Here is a 16,222-nt window from a genome sequence, read left to right as displayed (position 1 = left end):
TTAGCTGATATAGTCCTCTCATCACTCTTGTAGAACTCCATGTAAGTTACGACTTGGCCTATGCTCCTATTTTTGTAATAATAATATTAGTAATAAGTACTAATGTATTACAGCCTTACTATGTGCCAGGATTTGCATTGAGGATTTCAAATGTATTTTCTCATTTTATTCCCACAAGGATTCTTTGGTAGCAAGTTGAAGCTATGGCTAGAGTTACCCATTCTGGATAGTTATAATCTTGCCGAAGGTACTGGAGGGTGTAAAAAGAAACCTCGAGCCAAATCTAAATAGTTTTTAAGGTACAGAAATACACTTGTGGACATTCAGCTTATCCAAATACAAATAAGGTACAGTCCTTGGCCATGAAAGGAGGAGAATCAGATCAACATTAGGGTGAGACATGAAAATTCTCATTTTTGTAGATCAAATTGGTCACATGTAAAGACTTTCATTTGTTTAACTTCATATTATACATAATAAGGATGCAAAAGCATCATTGTTTGCTTTAAGAACTTGAAAAGAATAAGAGAAATACTTTTATAGTTTATAATGCAATTGTTTATTTTACAAGTGTATATAAATTTAGCCCCAGAAATTATTTATTCAGTATAATGAGAAATGTTTATTGTAAGAGAAAAATACCAAACTCTAAAACCGCAGTGGTTAGATTATATGAAGGTAGAAAATAAAAGGTTGATCTATGTTAAGTGTTTCTGTTTTAAAAAACATACAGATTGAAATTGTCATTTATTTTTCACATTTGTTGCTAATAGGATACCCATGAATTTTAGTGACTCCCCATAGGAACAGACATTTTCTTTTTTTCTTGAGATGCAGTCTTGCTCTGTCTCCCAGGATGGAGTACAGTGGCACTATCTTGGCTCACTGCAACCTCTGTTTCCCAGTTCAAGTGATTCTCCTGCCTCAGCCTCCTGTGTAGCTGTGACTACAGGTGCCCTCCACCTCACCTGGCTAAGAACAGGTATTTTCAAAGACTATTTTTAACATATACATTTTTTAAATTTAAGGGGAGTAATAGCCCTAAGAATTTCTGATATTCTATGGATGAAACAATAGATTAAGCATTCAGAATAAAATGTTGTGACTAATGTATTTATGATATATTTTTCACATATAATTGGTCCTTTAGCTTTATTAATGATACTTCAGATAAGTACAGTATTTCAATATGACAATGGTACGAAGTGAAATGAATTACTTTTTCTAGTACAGTTAAAACAAAACTTGACCAGGGTGATAGCAGAATATCTATAGGGAATACTGAATGTCAGTCAAACTAAAAGAGACAAATAGGATGTCCAGAGATCAAAATGTATAAAAGTAATAATAAGCCTTTCAAGTTGTGTCATTCTTGAGGACATCTCATTAAATAGATGGGACTCTGATTCTAAGGCTAAAAACCATTATCTCTGTGTTTGAAGTTAGATCTCTGCTGCCCAGCATAGGCTTATTCAGAAAAAGTAACAGTAGCTGTTTAAATTAACTAATGGAATGTATGAATAAATTAACTAATGGACTATATCAGAGTATAAAATTTTAAGTCTAATGATTAATTTTATTAAAAATTAGAAAATCTATACAGGCATGAAGGCATTTGTTATATTTGTGGAAACAAATCAGTGAAGATGAAAATTCATGTTACAGAGAGGAACAAAAAAGGAACCGGTGACTAAGATTAAATGCTTAATTTTATTCATTCAAATGCACACTAATGAATATAATAAGATTCATTTTAAAGACTGTACATTTTATTAGATGATTAAAAAGTTGATAAACAGATCTTTAATTTCTTGTGTTTTATTGAATAAGCTAAGTAAGTAACATTTGAGAGGGAAATAGGCAACTTTTCAGATTTTAACCATAGTAAACTCTTAGTTTGGGGTGCTGTAACAAAGTAGCATAGACTGGGTGTCTCATAAACAACAAATGCATTTTTTACAGTTTTGGAGACTGAAAGTCTGAGATTAGGGTGTCAACATAGTCGGCTTCTGGTGTTGTAGACTGCTGATTTCTCATTGCTTTCTCACGGGGCAGGATGACATGAGAGAGTGCTTCAGGATCCCTTTTACAAGGGTAGTAATCCCATTCATGATCTAATTACCTCTCAAAGGATCCACCTCATACTCCTATCACATTGGGGGCTAGAATTTTAACATATAAATGTGAGGGGGGACACACACATTCATTCCTTAACAGATTACACTGATCTGCAGAGAAATGCAGAGGTAGAGGCTCAATGAAATGAAAGTGAAAAGAACCTGGTTTTACTTCATCTTTCTTTTGATTAACTTGTGATCTTGAGCCAGTGACTTAAAGCCTAAAGTCTCACAGCTGCCTCCTCGTTCACCTTAATCCAAACAGTACAAAGACAAATATATAATTTTACATATTAACTTTACCATAATTGGGTACGTGTAAAAGAAATGAAATTCAAAGTTGGTTAAGAAAGTGCCTAGAAGGTAGTACATTTCCAGGTGTACCTTGAACCAGATTTGGAGACCAAATTATAATCTTCTATCCCAAAATTCCTCAGCCACCATGTACTCTGGCAACTCAGCAGAAGGCCTATTGAGAGAAGGCAATAAGCTTGGAGGGGAAAAGCTTTATTCTAACTCAGCTCTGGTATCCCAGGAGTTGCCATCAATTGGAATCACGAAGTTAAGTTGGGTGATTTGAAGAGACTTGGCTTTGAACCAGGTTGTTGTCAATACCATGATTCCAGAGAATTCTAGCCATTTGTCAAAGATATGGAAATCATGGACCACCCCCTAGAGTAAGGGGAGCTGGCAAGACCCACGTAGGAGGTCAGGGAAGTGTGTGGATTGAGATGCTGACCTGCCCCATTAATGTTGGGGTTGGTCTTATTACTTGCTTTGACTGATGAAATGTTAGCAGAAATGACACAAGCAAGGGTTTTAGAAGTTCCTGCCCTATTTTGTGCTCTGCAGACCCTAATAAGACCCTCAGGTAGATCATGTATGTAATGCAGATCTGAGTCCAGCCCACAGCCTAGGGCAAAGGCTGAAGCACAGCCTGAAGCACAGCTGCCCAGTTGGCTGAGCGCAGCCCTCTTCAGTGGAATCAAAGTTGATCCTCAGACACATGAGTGGGGGAATACATCCCTGTGGTTGTAAGCCACTGAGTTTTGCATGGTCTTTTTTTAGGAGTGTACTGTTATAATATGTGTCAGTACCCTTTGAGATAAGACCTGGTATTAGCCCTATCTTATAGATAAGAGAAATAGGGTATAGAGAGTTTAACTCACTTTCCAATGTCATACACAATGTAAGTGATCAAAGCAAGATTCCAACCTAGGCAATCAGGCTTTGGAACCTGCAGTCTTAAATTTATATTGATCAGTTACTAATGTTAAGACTCTAATAATTGAACTAATTAGGATACTTACTGGTCATAATTTCCCTTTCAAACCATCGAAGCTGGTAAAATTGATCTTCAGTAACTGGCAAAGGTCATCTTATTGAAATATTAAAAGGTTAGAATATTGGCAGGTGATAATGATTCTATACTCGGAGGTTGGGAACTCAAATTTTAAGATGCCCAACTTTGAACTAATTATTTTTTCCAGTACTCTTTGGGTGGGAATAATCAGAAAAATGGCAACTACTCAATTTTGAATATTTTGGATAAAGTACTTTAAAATTTGGCACTTTTCTATATTTTAAGATTTTATGTCAAGCTAGTGAAATCTTAAATTTGATGAATAGTAGCTAAAGGAACTTGATGATCAACTTTCAGCATCAAAATTAGGAAGAAAAAACTGCCTATAGAAGTAACCATCAAGTATCATGTAATTTTGTAACAACATGGACATAAATATTGTTTGTATTCTTGGTTGGCCAATCAAATACTTTTTTTCTGCAATGGAATATTAATACATTTCTAATTTCCTGGCCTCCCAGTGTCAGTTACCAGGGGGCTACTTAACCTAAACTCCTCCGTCTTTATGATTGGCTGTAGAAGCTATGGAAATAGATCTATTTTGTCAAATGTGGTTAATGATATTTTTGAAGGGAGTATCTTAATTTGTGAAGTTCTTTCCTGGGAAGACAGAGCTTGGCACTTTTTGAAACATATTCTGTGTTATATAAATACCTAAATTTGACTTGAAATGATGGAACTTACTCATTTCTTCTTTAGAGCTCTAAAATTCTGCGGAGGAAAGTCATCAGAAAAGTATAGATAGGGTTTCATCTGAAAAAAACTGAACATTTTTAACAAGGCAGAATTCTATAGGGTTAAACACAGGTACAATTAATCTTTTCAGAATATTAGATACCTACTTTTCAAAATTTGTTTTCTTTTTTTTAACATTCATTTTTTAGGATCCATTGGGAAGATACCTAAAACTAATTTACAGGAAAGCAAATTACAAAACTAGATGCTTAAGGGCAATAAAGAACCATTCTTTTTAAAGATCAGCAAGTTAATAGAGTGTAGAAGAATAATATACATATCATCATCTTATAGGATGAGCAACTAATCTCAGCTTCCTTGGCTTAGAAGCAAGGGCTTTTCTAGGATGTGAAACTTTTCAGGATATGTTGTAATACATAGTAGCCCTGAGAATCTCTAAAAAGCCATGTGTTATATTTTTTTCCTCTTTCTGTTGACTGTATGAAATAAAAAGATTTTTTTTTTATTTTGCCCTTTTTTTGTGTGTGTGCAGGGCACATTAAATAATAATAAAGATGTCATTATAGTTCTTAATAAGAACTTGAACTTTTAAATAATAAGAGTTATTATTATAGTTCTTAATAATAATTCTTGAAGGAGTTCCTACCTTCAAGATGCTTATAACCTAGATTAGTTGAAAATTTTAAAAATGATTCTGAAATAAACCAAATGAAGATGTATAGTCTATAAAACTCAGTTATACTGTATATGAAATTGTACCTTTTGGGATATTGATTTTTTTAAATAAATAAATTCACCTTGGCACTTTGTATTGACCACTGTGGAGTAGCGAAGTAGAGTATAGCCACTGCATGTCTTGTCTTTCCACTTAGTTATCTCATAGTCTCAGTAAATTAATTTCATTGACTTGCTATTTTCCAGATCCAGTTTAAGTTTAGTGATTCTCTAGCTGTTTTGTTTTGTTTTGATGGAGTTTAATTCTGCAACAGACATTCTGGTAGGCTTTTTGCTAATTCATTTTTAGAGTTTTCTCCACCTGAGCATGATAAATGTTATAATCAAGGAAATAATTAGATAAACTTAGTACTAGAGTGTTGAGCTTGGACAAAAAATGACATGCAAACACACTAGCAGATGCACACACCGCCTCCAGGGTGGATCATGTGAAAGGCTTTCATCTGGACGTGATGGTAAGGGATGCCTGTGGAGGCTCAGACAAAACCCACTCCACTAAGGCTGCTGTTTTGTTTGCTTGCTTATTCTCCAAGCACACATTGTGCACTGAGTGCTGCTTTTATGTATTGCTTTTCAGTATGTTTTTCAAGTGAAGATTGTATCACAGAACATAAATCCCAGTGCAGGGTATACTTGTCATCATTTCACTAATATGCTTGTCCTTTGCCTCTATAAGGTGATGGTAAATTTTATCGTATTTGTGATCCCCAGAAAGAGAGTTAGACATTTTCTTATACCATGTGTATTCTCTGGCGATAAACTTTTATCCCGACTGAAGCATATTGTTTTCTTCCTTTCCTTCATAAATAAAGTTTACAGTGTTTTGGGAAAATCCTACAGAGCTTCCTCCAGATCTCTCCCTATGGCTTTCATACATGTGGCATAATAAGAAATATGTATTTGGTCCTTGTCTCCAGTTCCTAACATAGATAGGACCCTTGTGATAGGGGTGATAGGAATGTCTTCTGTTCTAATACTTGGCCTTTGTCTCTCATTTGTGACACAGAACTCCTAAGTCCCTTGGAACTTCCCAGGTTATACAAGCGTCTTTTGTTCTAATGAGGTAACTCTTGGACGGACCCTCAATAGTTTCAGGATAGGGGCTGGTCAGAGATGGGGAGGGCTGAAAGTTCCAGGCTTCAAAGTTCTAATGCAGCTATAAAGCCTAGAACCTTCAGCCCTCCCCCTCTCTAAATTCCTGGAGGAGAGTGAAGCTGGAGATTGTGTTAATATGACTACATGATGACACTTCCATGAAATCCTCTAAATGATAGGATTCAGAGTGCTCCCACATTTGTGAATGCATTCATGTGCTGGGAGGGTGGCACACTCTAACTCCACAAGACAGAAGCTGCTGCACTCGAGACCCTTTTGGACCTTGTCTGGTGTACCTCTTCATCTGGTTATTCATTTGTATTCTTTATAATAAACCAGTAAATATAAGTAAAGTGCCTTCCTGAGTTCTGTGAACCATTCTAGAAAATTAGCAAACTTGAGGGGGTGGGGCTTGTGGGAACCCCATATGTATAGGCAGTTGTTCAGACATGCAGAAGGTCCAGGATTTTTGAGAGGCTTGGGATTTTTGACTGGCCTCTGAATGGGGAGAGCAGTCTTGCAGGACTGAACCCTTAAGCTATAGGGTCTATGCTGATTCCAGGTAGTTAATGCCAAATTGAACTGAATTGTTGAACACTCAGTTGGTATCCAGAGATTGGTTGTTGGTGTTGCAAAATACTTCAGAATAAAGAAGTTAAATGATTCAATTTCTGCTGTATATTGAGTATTGTCCCGTGGGGAATTTAGAAATACACAGATACATTAAAGCTATGCTAAAACTATGCCTTTTAAAAGCAATGAAAGATGAGATGGTAAATATGATGACAAAGATAATCTGGATGATGAGAATCATAGCCATAATTTGAGTACTTACTAAATGTAATTTGTTGATCAAATTGCTTCATATACATGATTTCATTTAATTGTAAGAGTAATCTCAGAGAAAGCTACTATAATATTTTCTATTTCACAAATGAGGAATCTGAGTCTTGCCAAGATTAAATAGCTCTCTTAGGGTCACACATCCCGTGTGGACCTGCATAGGAACCTAGGTGGAGAGAAAGGAGCCTCTACAGCCATTTCCCAAACAGAGACATGGATATGGAGGAGCATCTTCCACTTAGCAATGCTGCTGTGAAGCAGAGCCCCTAGATTGCACATGAGCCCAGAAGGTGAAAGTAACATTTGCTAAAGTGTAAATAATGACCATAGAATACGTCCTCCAGAAGGCACAATGGAAGGTTTTAAGAGGAAGATGATCAGTGAGAGGCTCAGTTAAAGAGGTGGGGAGGGTGGGCGCAAAATATTTTGTCGACATGGATACTTGAGGGAGCTGCTGTGTGTTCAGTAAGGCTATTCAGAGTCAGAGCAAGATGTGTTTGGCTAACCATGAGTTTTCTAAGAGAAGTGTGTGGTGGAAATGAATAGAGAAACTGTAACACTTTCTGAGATTAGCGGTTAGCTTTAGCCTAATGTGTGCTGCTAGACCTTAAGTTCTAAGGTAGTTGTGAAAAGCCTTATTTTTACTGCTAATGCTGGCTGGAGGAGGCTCTAGGGATCGGAATCTGGGCCTCTAAGAGCAGAGGACCATGACTTGAATTTTGTAAATCTTCCTCGCGGAGAGTGTCTCTGGGTAGTGGTGTGTCCTCAACAAGGATGTATAATCCTTGTAGTGTGTTTGGGGTTGGATATTCTAGGAATGAAGAGTTATCTTCTGTATTGAATAAGTCAAAAGCAGGGGTAAGTAAGATCTTTCACCATTCAAGCAAGGGAGGAGGGGTTGGGGAAACAAAAAATAAATAATTTTTATTTACTACCCGAGTGTCAGCTATTTTACATATATGATTTATTTTAACCTTAAAACAATGGATTTTTATATTATTATTTTTATTTTACAGATAAAAATAAAACTTGGGGTTTGGAAAGATTTAAAAACCATCCCAAGGTTATGTAATGGTTGTAGGTAGATCTGAGATTAAAATCCAGCTCAACTGATTGCAAAAACTTTTTACATAGCATATGGCAAGACATTTTTAGTAGTTGGAAGTCTATTGCCTGAATCTGCTAAAATACAAACATTAAGCATATGCTAATATTTCAATCTTGTCTAGACCTTTTCCCAAGACCTAAAAGCAACTTCTGTGACCTATGTGTTTTTAATTTCTCTGAATTTTGTCTCAGTACTTTAGGAAATCCAGAATTGCCCATTTATAGGCAGCTTTCATTCAGGATTTTTCATTATTACCAGTTTTAATTCTGATAGATGTTGGGAAGGGACTTAAATGGTGGGATTGAAATGAAAGTTCCATTACACTGTGGGAAGATCTTGACTTTACTCAGAGATTTGTTGAGAAACATCTGTCCTCATCTTAACTGTTCTGACTTAAAAAGTATTCCTCTGTTACCCAACACAAGTCATTAACAGAGGCTCACTGGGCCGAGGCCAAGTCCCCTAACTAGAAGCAATAAATAAGAGGGAAGATTTTAGTCTCAAATATTATCCCAGGGGACTGGAAGAGCTTTCTAAATCTCTAATCACTGTTATAATAATTTCCACATGGACCCAGTATAGCACTTTACACACCACATTATACATGTGTTTCATCAAGTACCCAAAGCAAGAGCACTGTTTTCATCCCCATACATTCTGTTATCTTTATAGATATCTAATAAATGCTTGCTGAAATGGACAATCAGAACTCAAAAGGTGAGTAGTTTGCCACACAGGTTAGAAAGGTCTGCCTGGAGCATGTTTTATAACCTGGCACTTTACTCCTATGGCAGGTGTAAAGTTTCTAACCAGGGATGTTGAAGCCTTGGCAGGAAAAGCACTTAGCCAAGAACACTGCAGATGACATTTTCAGACTCCTTTCTCAACACAGGTTGCTGATTGTAGGGTCTAAGTGCTTGTTCCACCTCTGTAGTTCTTTGGAAATTTGCACAAAGCCCTTGATATGTAACTGCTCAGTTCCTTGTTTGCTACATAACCAGGGAACATTTGATAATCTATAAGATAATTTATATCTCAGTAATTCTTTGACTTTTATGAAGTACCATGTGAACAATGAATATATTTATTTGAATAAATGCAGTATTTCTTAGAAGTATATGTCTTAATAACCCAAATCTAAGTAATATAAATCATAATGAACAAATGGAAAAAATAAGAGCATCAGAAATCTATTACTTAAATGTTAATGTCTAACAATATTTTTTAAAAACTTCAATGATAGCATTTTGCTTTGAAATTATTAAAAGTCTTCACAGCATTTAATTACTTACGCTTGTTGCATTCTCATGAAAATAAATGGTAATGTTTCTTTTGAGACAGTCTTCCCTAAAGAGAAGTCTTTAGAAATAAACCCAGTCATTCAGATTCATAATAAAGAGACTGTCATTCTGTGTCCTGACAGACAACGAACTGGAGAGAAAAAAGAATAAAGGATACAGAGAGGAGGGGAAATGAGAATTAAATGTAATATTATTCAGTATGATCTTTATTTTTTATCCTTGTCTGAAATAGCCTCCTTCACCCTGGTCCTCAGCTGAACTATAGCTTAGACTCTAGAATTCGATTACCTGGCTTTGAATTCTGGATTTACCACTTATTGAGTAGTCTCAAAAGTTATTTAGCTCTCAGTGTGTCAGTTCCCTTGGCCTAAAAAGGGTATAATAGACTTATAGAGTTGTGAGGAATCAATTTTAAAACACACAAAAGGTGATTAGAAGAGTGCTTGGCATGTAATAGGCATTCAATAAATGTTGGCTATTGTATTAACAGTCATTGTTGTTAACTTACGGCTGGAGTTAGTCGGAGAGCCAGAGCAAGTCTATCTCATACGCAGGCATGCTTTTAAAAATAAAATGGCTGAGTTATTTTGTACTGAATGGAAACCCCAACAACTCCTGCTCATTCCATTTAAACTGCCTTCCACATCCACCACACACTTTGTATCTCTTTTGTTAATATACTTGGTTCAAACATTCATCATCATGTATGCTTTAAAATTAGTCTCCTAACTGAACCTGAAAGTCTTTGTTTCTTACATTGTCATCGAATACCTCTTTCTGACTTGCAAAACTGAAACCTGTTTGAAGCCCACTCCAGCACATAGTAAGTGTTCAACACAAAAAATGTCTTTCTTCCTAACATTCCTCTTCTAGTGATACAGCACGTTGCTTCGAAATAAGCAATCTCTTCAACACTGGTGACACTCAGGTGGCTACTGAATGAAGTGTGTTAGGGATTCCATTGCAGGGACTTTCCTATTGTGTTGGAGATTAGACTGGAACAAGTAAGCTGCTTTCCAGCTCTTGGGATTCTCCAATTCTATGGCATGGACATAGACTGAGTCTAAGAAAATTATCACTTTGAAAAATTCACAATATTGGTCATTTATTTTCAGTCTTATTTGGATGTCCTCTTAGATCTAAAAAGCTGTTAAATCCTACTGGGAGTGAGATTTTAAAAAATAGATTTTTATGCCTGAAGAAATTTGTTCATTATATTAAGTTTACAGTTTTATACTTGATGGATTAGGAGAATCTTTATGATAATTTACAAAGAGTTTTTTCCTCTATGTTTCTTTTGACCATGCTAAAGAGAAACAGACAAAAGGGAATATTGTTTAATATTGGTGTTTTGATTATTTTGATGTTATAAAGAAATAACTAAAGCAAATGATATTTGTGGACATTAAGTTTTTAATTACTTAAATGTGCTGTCAAATATTTAAGAAAGGTGAAACAAACCAAATAACAAACACACTGTGGCACTGGCCAGAACTGCTATGATTATGAATTATGGATTCTCATTGTCTGTATATAATGATCTCATGATAAGTCCAGTTGAGGAGGTTAGAAATTAACTTAGAATTCTGGTGTGAAGTGACCATTTTCTAATGATTTTCTCTGTAACTAAAGGTTTTGGAATAGATTTGAAGAGAGCCATCTTATGTTGAATTTTATTTCATAACGACTAGTTTTATAGCACCATCTCATAATAATGAATTTTCAGTTTTCGTATTTGGTTTATTATGGTGACAGTCAAGCTGCTGTCTTGCTTGTGCTTGTATCTGCACCTGTACAGTTCTTTGAGATGCATACTTTTTATTGCATGATTAAAAGATTTTTCTATATTGCTCAACCTGGTATTGCAATAAGACACATTTCTGTACAAAGTAGGCTAAGTCACACCCTGAGGATAAAGTCCTCATAGAGCTGCTGTTTATTTAGGAGAGAGGCTTGTCCCTGAGACCAGAAATTAGGAGTGGGAGGACATTTATTAGGCATTAGTGTTAGAATCCTTCTTGGACCATGGAGGCATCACAGGGACTGAAAGACTGCTAGGTCCTAAAATATTCTCTGTGTTAGACCTCCTGTGATTTGTGAAGAAGGATTTATGGTTTGAAGCTGGTGGCTTTGAACTGACCCTTTGAGACTAAGATACTGAGATTCTCTTTTCTCTGTGTCAGGAGTATGGAACGGGCCAGGTTTTAAGGGCCAGTTAGGTAAAAACAATTGAGCAGCAACAACAAATTTACATTTGTATAAGTTGGATTGTTTTATCTTTTTGATCCATTTTTAGTTTCTTTTTCCATTTCTGTTTCAACATCTTTTAGGGGCAAAATTATGCCACCCTCCCCAAATTCCTATGTTGAAGCTCTAACCCCTAGTACCTCAGAGTATGACTGTTTAGGAGATGGGCCTTTAAAGGATGTCTAAAGTAAAATAGGCCATTAAGATAGGCCCTATTTTAATCTGGTTTGTGTTCTTAAAAGAAGAGGAAATTTGGACACACAAGAGATACTAGGGATGTGTGTGCACAGAAAAACCATAGAAGGTGACCATCTGTTAGCAAAAGAGGGAGGAGGCCTCAGAAAATACCAGACCTGTTGACACCTTAACCTCTTAGACTACTTCAGAACTGTGAAAAATAAAATTTTCTTATTTAAGCCACCTAGTCTATGGTACTTTGTTATCATAGCCTGAGCAGATGAATATAGCATCTAACAAAACATCCCTTTGAAGTACCAACGGGGTTTATCAGTGCTGAAGGGAACCCACAGAAGGTATCCTCAGTCCTTCTCAGAAAGAGCTTCAGGGAAAGAGAGGAACAACCCAGGACACAGAAATCAGTAAGACAGAATACCAAGAGGTAGATAAACTTTGTGGCCGCTGCGTCTTGTTGCTTTTGCTCACTAGGTTTGGAGGTTCTTTTCTATTTTTTTTTTTTAGAAAGAAGGCAGGTCCTCTCGAATTACCAATTGTAAGCTGAACTGTGAAGAAAGTTGGAAGATTAAAGTGAATTATATTAACCAAATCATTTTCCTTTTGTTAGTTGTTTTAAATAAAGTTGTTTTAATCTATGTGAGATTAAAAAAAAATGCTTTTGAATCCTGGGAGAATGAGTTCTTACAGACTGTCGTAATTCTGAGAGATCATCTTTTTGTTTGTCAGATATTTGTAGAAACCAGGAGCTGAAACAAAGCAATGGTTCAGGCAACCACAGAGATTTGCATGGATGATCACATAAACTAGGCTGAAGCTATCTGGTATGTCATACTGTTTCAATATAATGTTCTCAGAATTTAGGGAGAATCTAAAACAAAAAAGAGCTGTGGTTTTATTTTGTAATCATAGAGGTAGTACATGAGACAACTGTAAACCACTTAGAGTAGTTATTAGAAAATAGTATTACAGTGCCTTTATTGTATTTCCTATATTTATTTATGACTTTTCAGTATTCTAATTTTCCTTGAGCTTCTGAATTATTAGATCCTCTATGTTATTATGTCTATAGATTGAATTATCAAGTAATAAAAAGTGTAAAACATTTCTGATTTCATACAAACCTTGATTTTCAAGTTTCCAATCAAGAAAAGAAAAAAATGAAAAAGAAAACTTTTATGTTGTTTATAATGTTTTTTTTTTTACTCCTTCAAAGCAGAAGGAGGGCTTATAAATTCTAGAGGGAACTATTTTTTATACCTCAGGGAAAAAGTCTGTTATTGACTTAGTCTGGCTAAACCTCAGGGGTTAATGTTGGCATTTCTATCTTAACTGTTCCACTCTATTAATTTCCTATCAATAAAAATTATCACAAATTTAGTAGCTTAAAACAACGCAAATTTATTCTCTTACAGTTCTAGGGGCAAAAAGTCTAAAACAGGTATAACTGTGCTAAAATGAAGGTGTTGTCTGGCCTCCATTCTTTCTAGAGGCTCTAGGGAAGAATTTGTTTCCTTGCCTTTTCAAGCCTCCTAGAGGCTGCCTATGTACCTTGGCTTGTGCATCCTTGCTATATATATCTACAGTCAGCTGTGTAGTGTCTTCAAATCTCTCTCTGACTTCTGCTTCTGTCCTTATGTCTCATTCTTTGACTGATCTCTTAACTCCCTCCTATAAGGACCCTTTATGACTATATTGGACCAATGGATAATCCAGGGTAATCTTCCATCTCAGAATCCCTTACTTACTCACATATGCAAAGTTTCTTTTGCCATTTAAGGTAACATATTTACAGGTTCTGAGTATTAGGACATAGACATCTTTGGTGGACCATTATTCTGCCTATCATACCCATAAAACCTGAAACCCTTCTGCTTGTGAAATGGACTCTCATGGAGTGGATTAATTGACTATCTCTGGAATTTTAAAACTCAGACTTACGGAGTATATGTATGCAAATCGTAGTCAGATTTAATGGGTGTACCTGATTTAATAGAGAACTGCTCTTGACGTGAAAACCGCCTGATGGATGAGAGTTGTCAGAGGATATAGAGGCCCACAACCCATTATCTGTAACTTAGAACCAGCTAGGTTTCAGATTTTTAAAAGGTAACGTGGTTCAGAACTATATATTACATAATGTTACCAGTGGGCTCTGTAGCTAGGTTAATGACTATTTTTGCAGTAAAGCATGAATATTCATATTTCTTATTAAGACAAAGAGCACCATAAATAGCCTTGTATCAGTTCATGTCAGGTTTTTGCCACTTCTTGACTTGCAAAAAGTCTGCAATTTTTAGAACTCTTTTGATTTTGTGATTTTGCACGATATCATTGTGTAGGGAAGACCAAGAGCCAGAAAACATACAATGCACACATGCACATGTGCAGATACCCCTGCAAACAACTTTAATATCCTTGTATGTTCAGTCAAGGTTGGGCTGAAATTTGTGCATGAAAATGATCTAGAAAAAATGCAGGGTCATACATAACAAGAACTTTACTCAGTGTTCTATCATAAATTTCTCACTTGAACATAAGGAGCTGTTTTTGTATAGGTAAACAACTACAGATGATTGAACTACTAGCAATTTTTCATGGTACAGATCCCTTAGTTTTTTCAACATTTACCTGGTAGGAACACTACATGAAGGAAAAGAGACTTTTGTCTAGACTCATGGAAACTAGCTTTTCTAAATGTTGTTAGAGCTCTCGGAGAGCTAAGGGAGATCCATCAGTATGATTTTTTTTTTTTTATTTTTTTTGTTTTCGTGGAAAGGGAGTATCCATCACCTCAAGCGTTTATCCTTTATGTTACAAACAACGCAATAGTATTTTATCTCTGTGAGTTAATTATTTTAAGTTTTAGCTCCCAGAAATAAATGAGAACATGCAGTTTGCCTTTTTGTGCCTGACTTATTTCACTTAATATAATAACCTCTCGTTCCATCCATGTTGTTGTGAATGACAGGATCTTGTTCTTTCTTTATTATTGGCTAGTATTCCATTGTGTATACATACCACATTTTCATTAACCACTCATCTGTTGATGAACACTTAGGTTGATCCGAAATCCTTATTATTGTGAATACTGCTGCAATAAACATGGTAATGCAAATACTTCTTGCATATATTAATTTCCTTTCTTTTGGATATATACCTATGGGTGGGAATGCTGGATTGTATGGTAGCGCTATTTTTAGGTTTTTGAGAAACCTCCAAACTCTTCTCCATAGGGGTTGCACTAATATACATTCTCACCAACAGTGTACGAGGGTTGCCTTTTCTCCACATCCTCACCAGCATTTGTTATTGCCTCTTTTGGATATAAGGCATTTTAACTGGGATTAGATGATAACTCATTGTAGTTTTAATTTTGCATTTCTCTGATGATCAATTATTTTGAGCATCTTTTCATATACCTGTTTGCCATTTGTATGTCTTCTTTTGAGAAATGTCTATCCAAATCTTTCACTCATTTTTTAACCAGATTATTGGATTTTTTTTCCCATAGGGTTGCTTTACTTATATATCCTAATTGTTAATCTCTTGTCACATGGGTTGCTTGCAGATATCTTCTCTCATTCTGTGGGTTGTCTTTTTACTTTGTTTATTGTTTCCTTTGCTCTGTAGAAGCTTCTTAACTTGTGATCATATTTATCCATTTTTGCTTTGATTGCCTGTGCTTATTGGGTATTATTTAAGACCTTTTTCCCTTTGTCCAATGTCCTGGAAATTTTCTCCACTATTTTCTTTTAGTAGTTTAATAATTTGAAGTCTTAAATCGATTTTGATTTGATTTTTGTATATGACAAGAGATGTGAGTCTAGTTTCATTCTCCTGCATGTGGATATCCAGTTTTCCCAGCACCATTTACTGAAGGGACTCTTCTTTGCCCATGGAATGTTCTTGGCAACTTAGACAAAAAAGAGTTTACTGTAGATGTATTGACTTATCTCTGGGCTCTCTGTTCTGTGTTACTGATCTATGTCTCTTTTTATGCCAGTACTACACTGTTTTGGTTACTATAACTCAATGTCAGGTAGTATGACATTAATTCTTTTTGCTTAGGATAGCATTGGTATTCTGGGTCTTTTGTGGTTCCATATAAATTTTAGGATTTTGTTTTTTTATTTCCATGAAGAATGCCATTGGTATTTTATTGGGGATCACATTAAATTTATAGATTTCTTTGGGCAGTATGGATATTTTAACAATATTTGTTCTTCAAATCCATGAAAATGGAATAGGTTTCCTTTTTGTGTGTGTTATTCCATTTCTTGCATCAATGTTTTATAGTTTTTCTTGTAGAGATCTTTCATTTCTTAGCGTAATTTAATTCCTACATATTTAATTTCATTCAAGCTGCAAGTGGAATTTCTTTCTTGATTTTCTATGTTGGTTTCATACGCTGCAACTTTACTAAATTAGTTTATTAGTTCTAATAGTCTTTTTGGTGGAGACTTTGGGTTTTTCTAAATATAAGATGATATCATATGCAAACAAGGATAATTTGACATTTTCT

At 35.5% G+C, this 16,222-nt stretch overlaps 1 long non-coding RNA gene across 1 annotated transcript in view; it reads left to right on the top strand.

Moving 5' to 3' along the window:
* The window catches only part of LOC116526222, a 76,708-nt gene extending 62,261 nt beyond the window's left edge, over positions 1 to 14,447 (top strand). The window contains exon 3 of the long non-coding RNA XR_004258033.1: positions 12,427 to 14,447. This is a non-coding gene — a long non-coding RNA (uncharacterized LOC116526222). The remainder of the gene's footprint in view (positions 1 to 12,426) is intronic.
* The last annotated feature ends 1,775 nt before the right edge of the window (positions 14,448 to 16,222 follow it).

Source organism: Sapajus apella, unplaced genomic scaffold (genome assembly GCF_009761245.1).
Source record: "Sapajus apella isolate SASKATOON/1434 unplaced genomic scaffold, GSC_monkey_1.0 scaffold50, whole genome shotgun sequence".
In the NCBI taxonomy this organism is placed as follows: domain Eukaryota; kingdom Metazoa; phylum Chordata; class Mammalia; order Primates; family Cebidae; genus Sapajus; species Sapajus apella.
The sequence above is the reverse complement of the archived record's forward strand: the minus strand, read 5'-3'. Positions and strand labels throughout refer to the sequence as shown.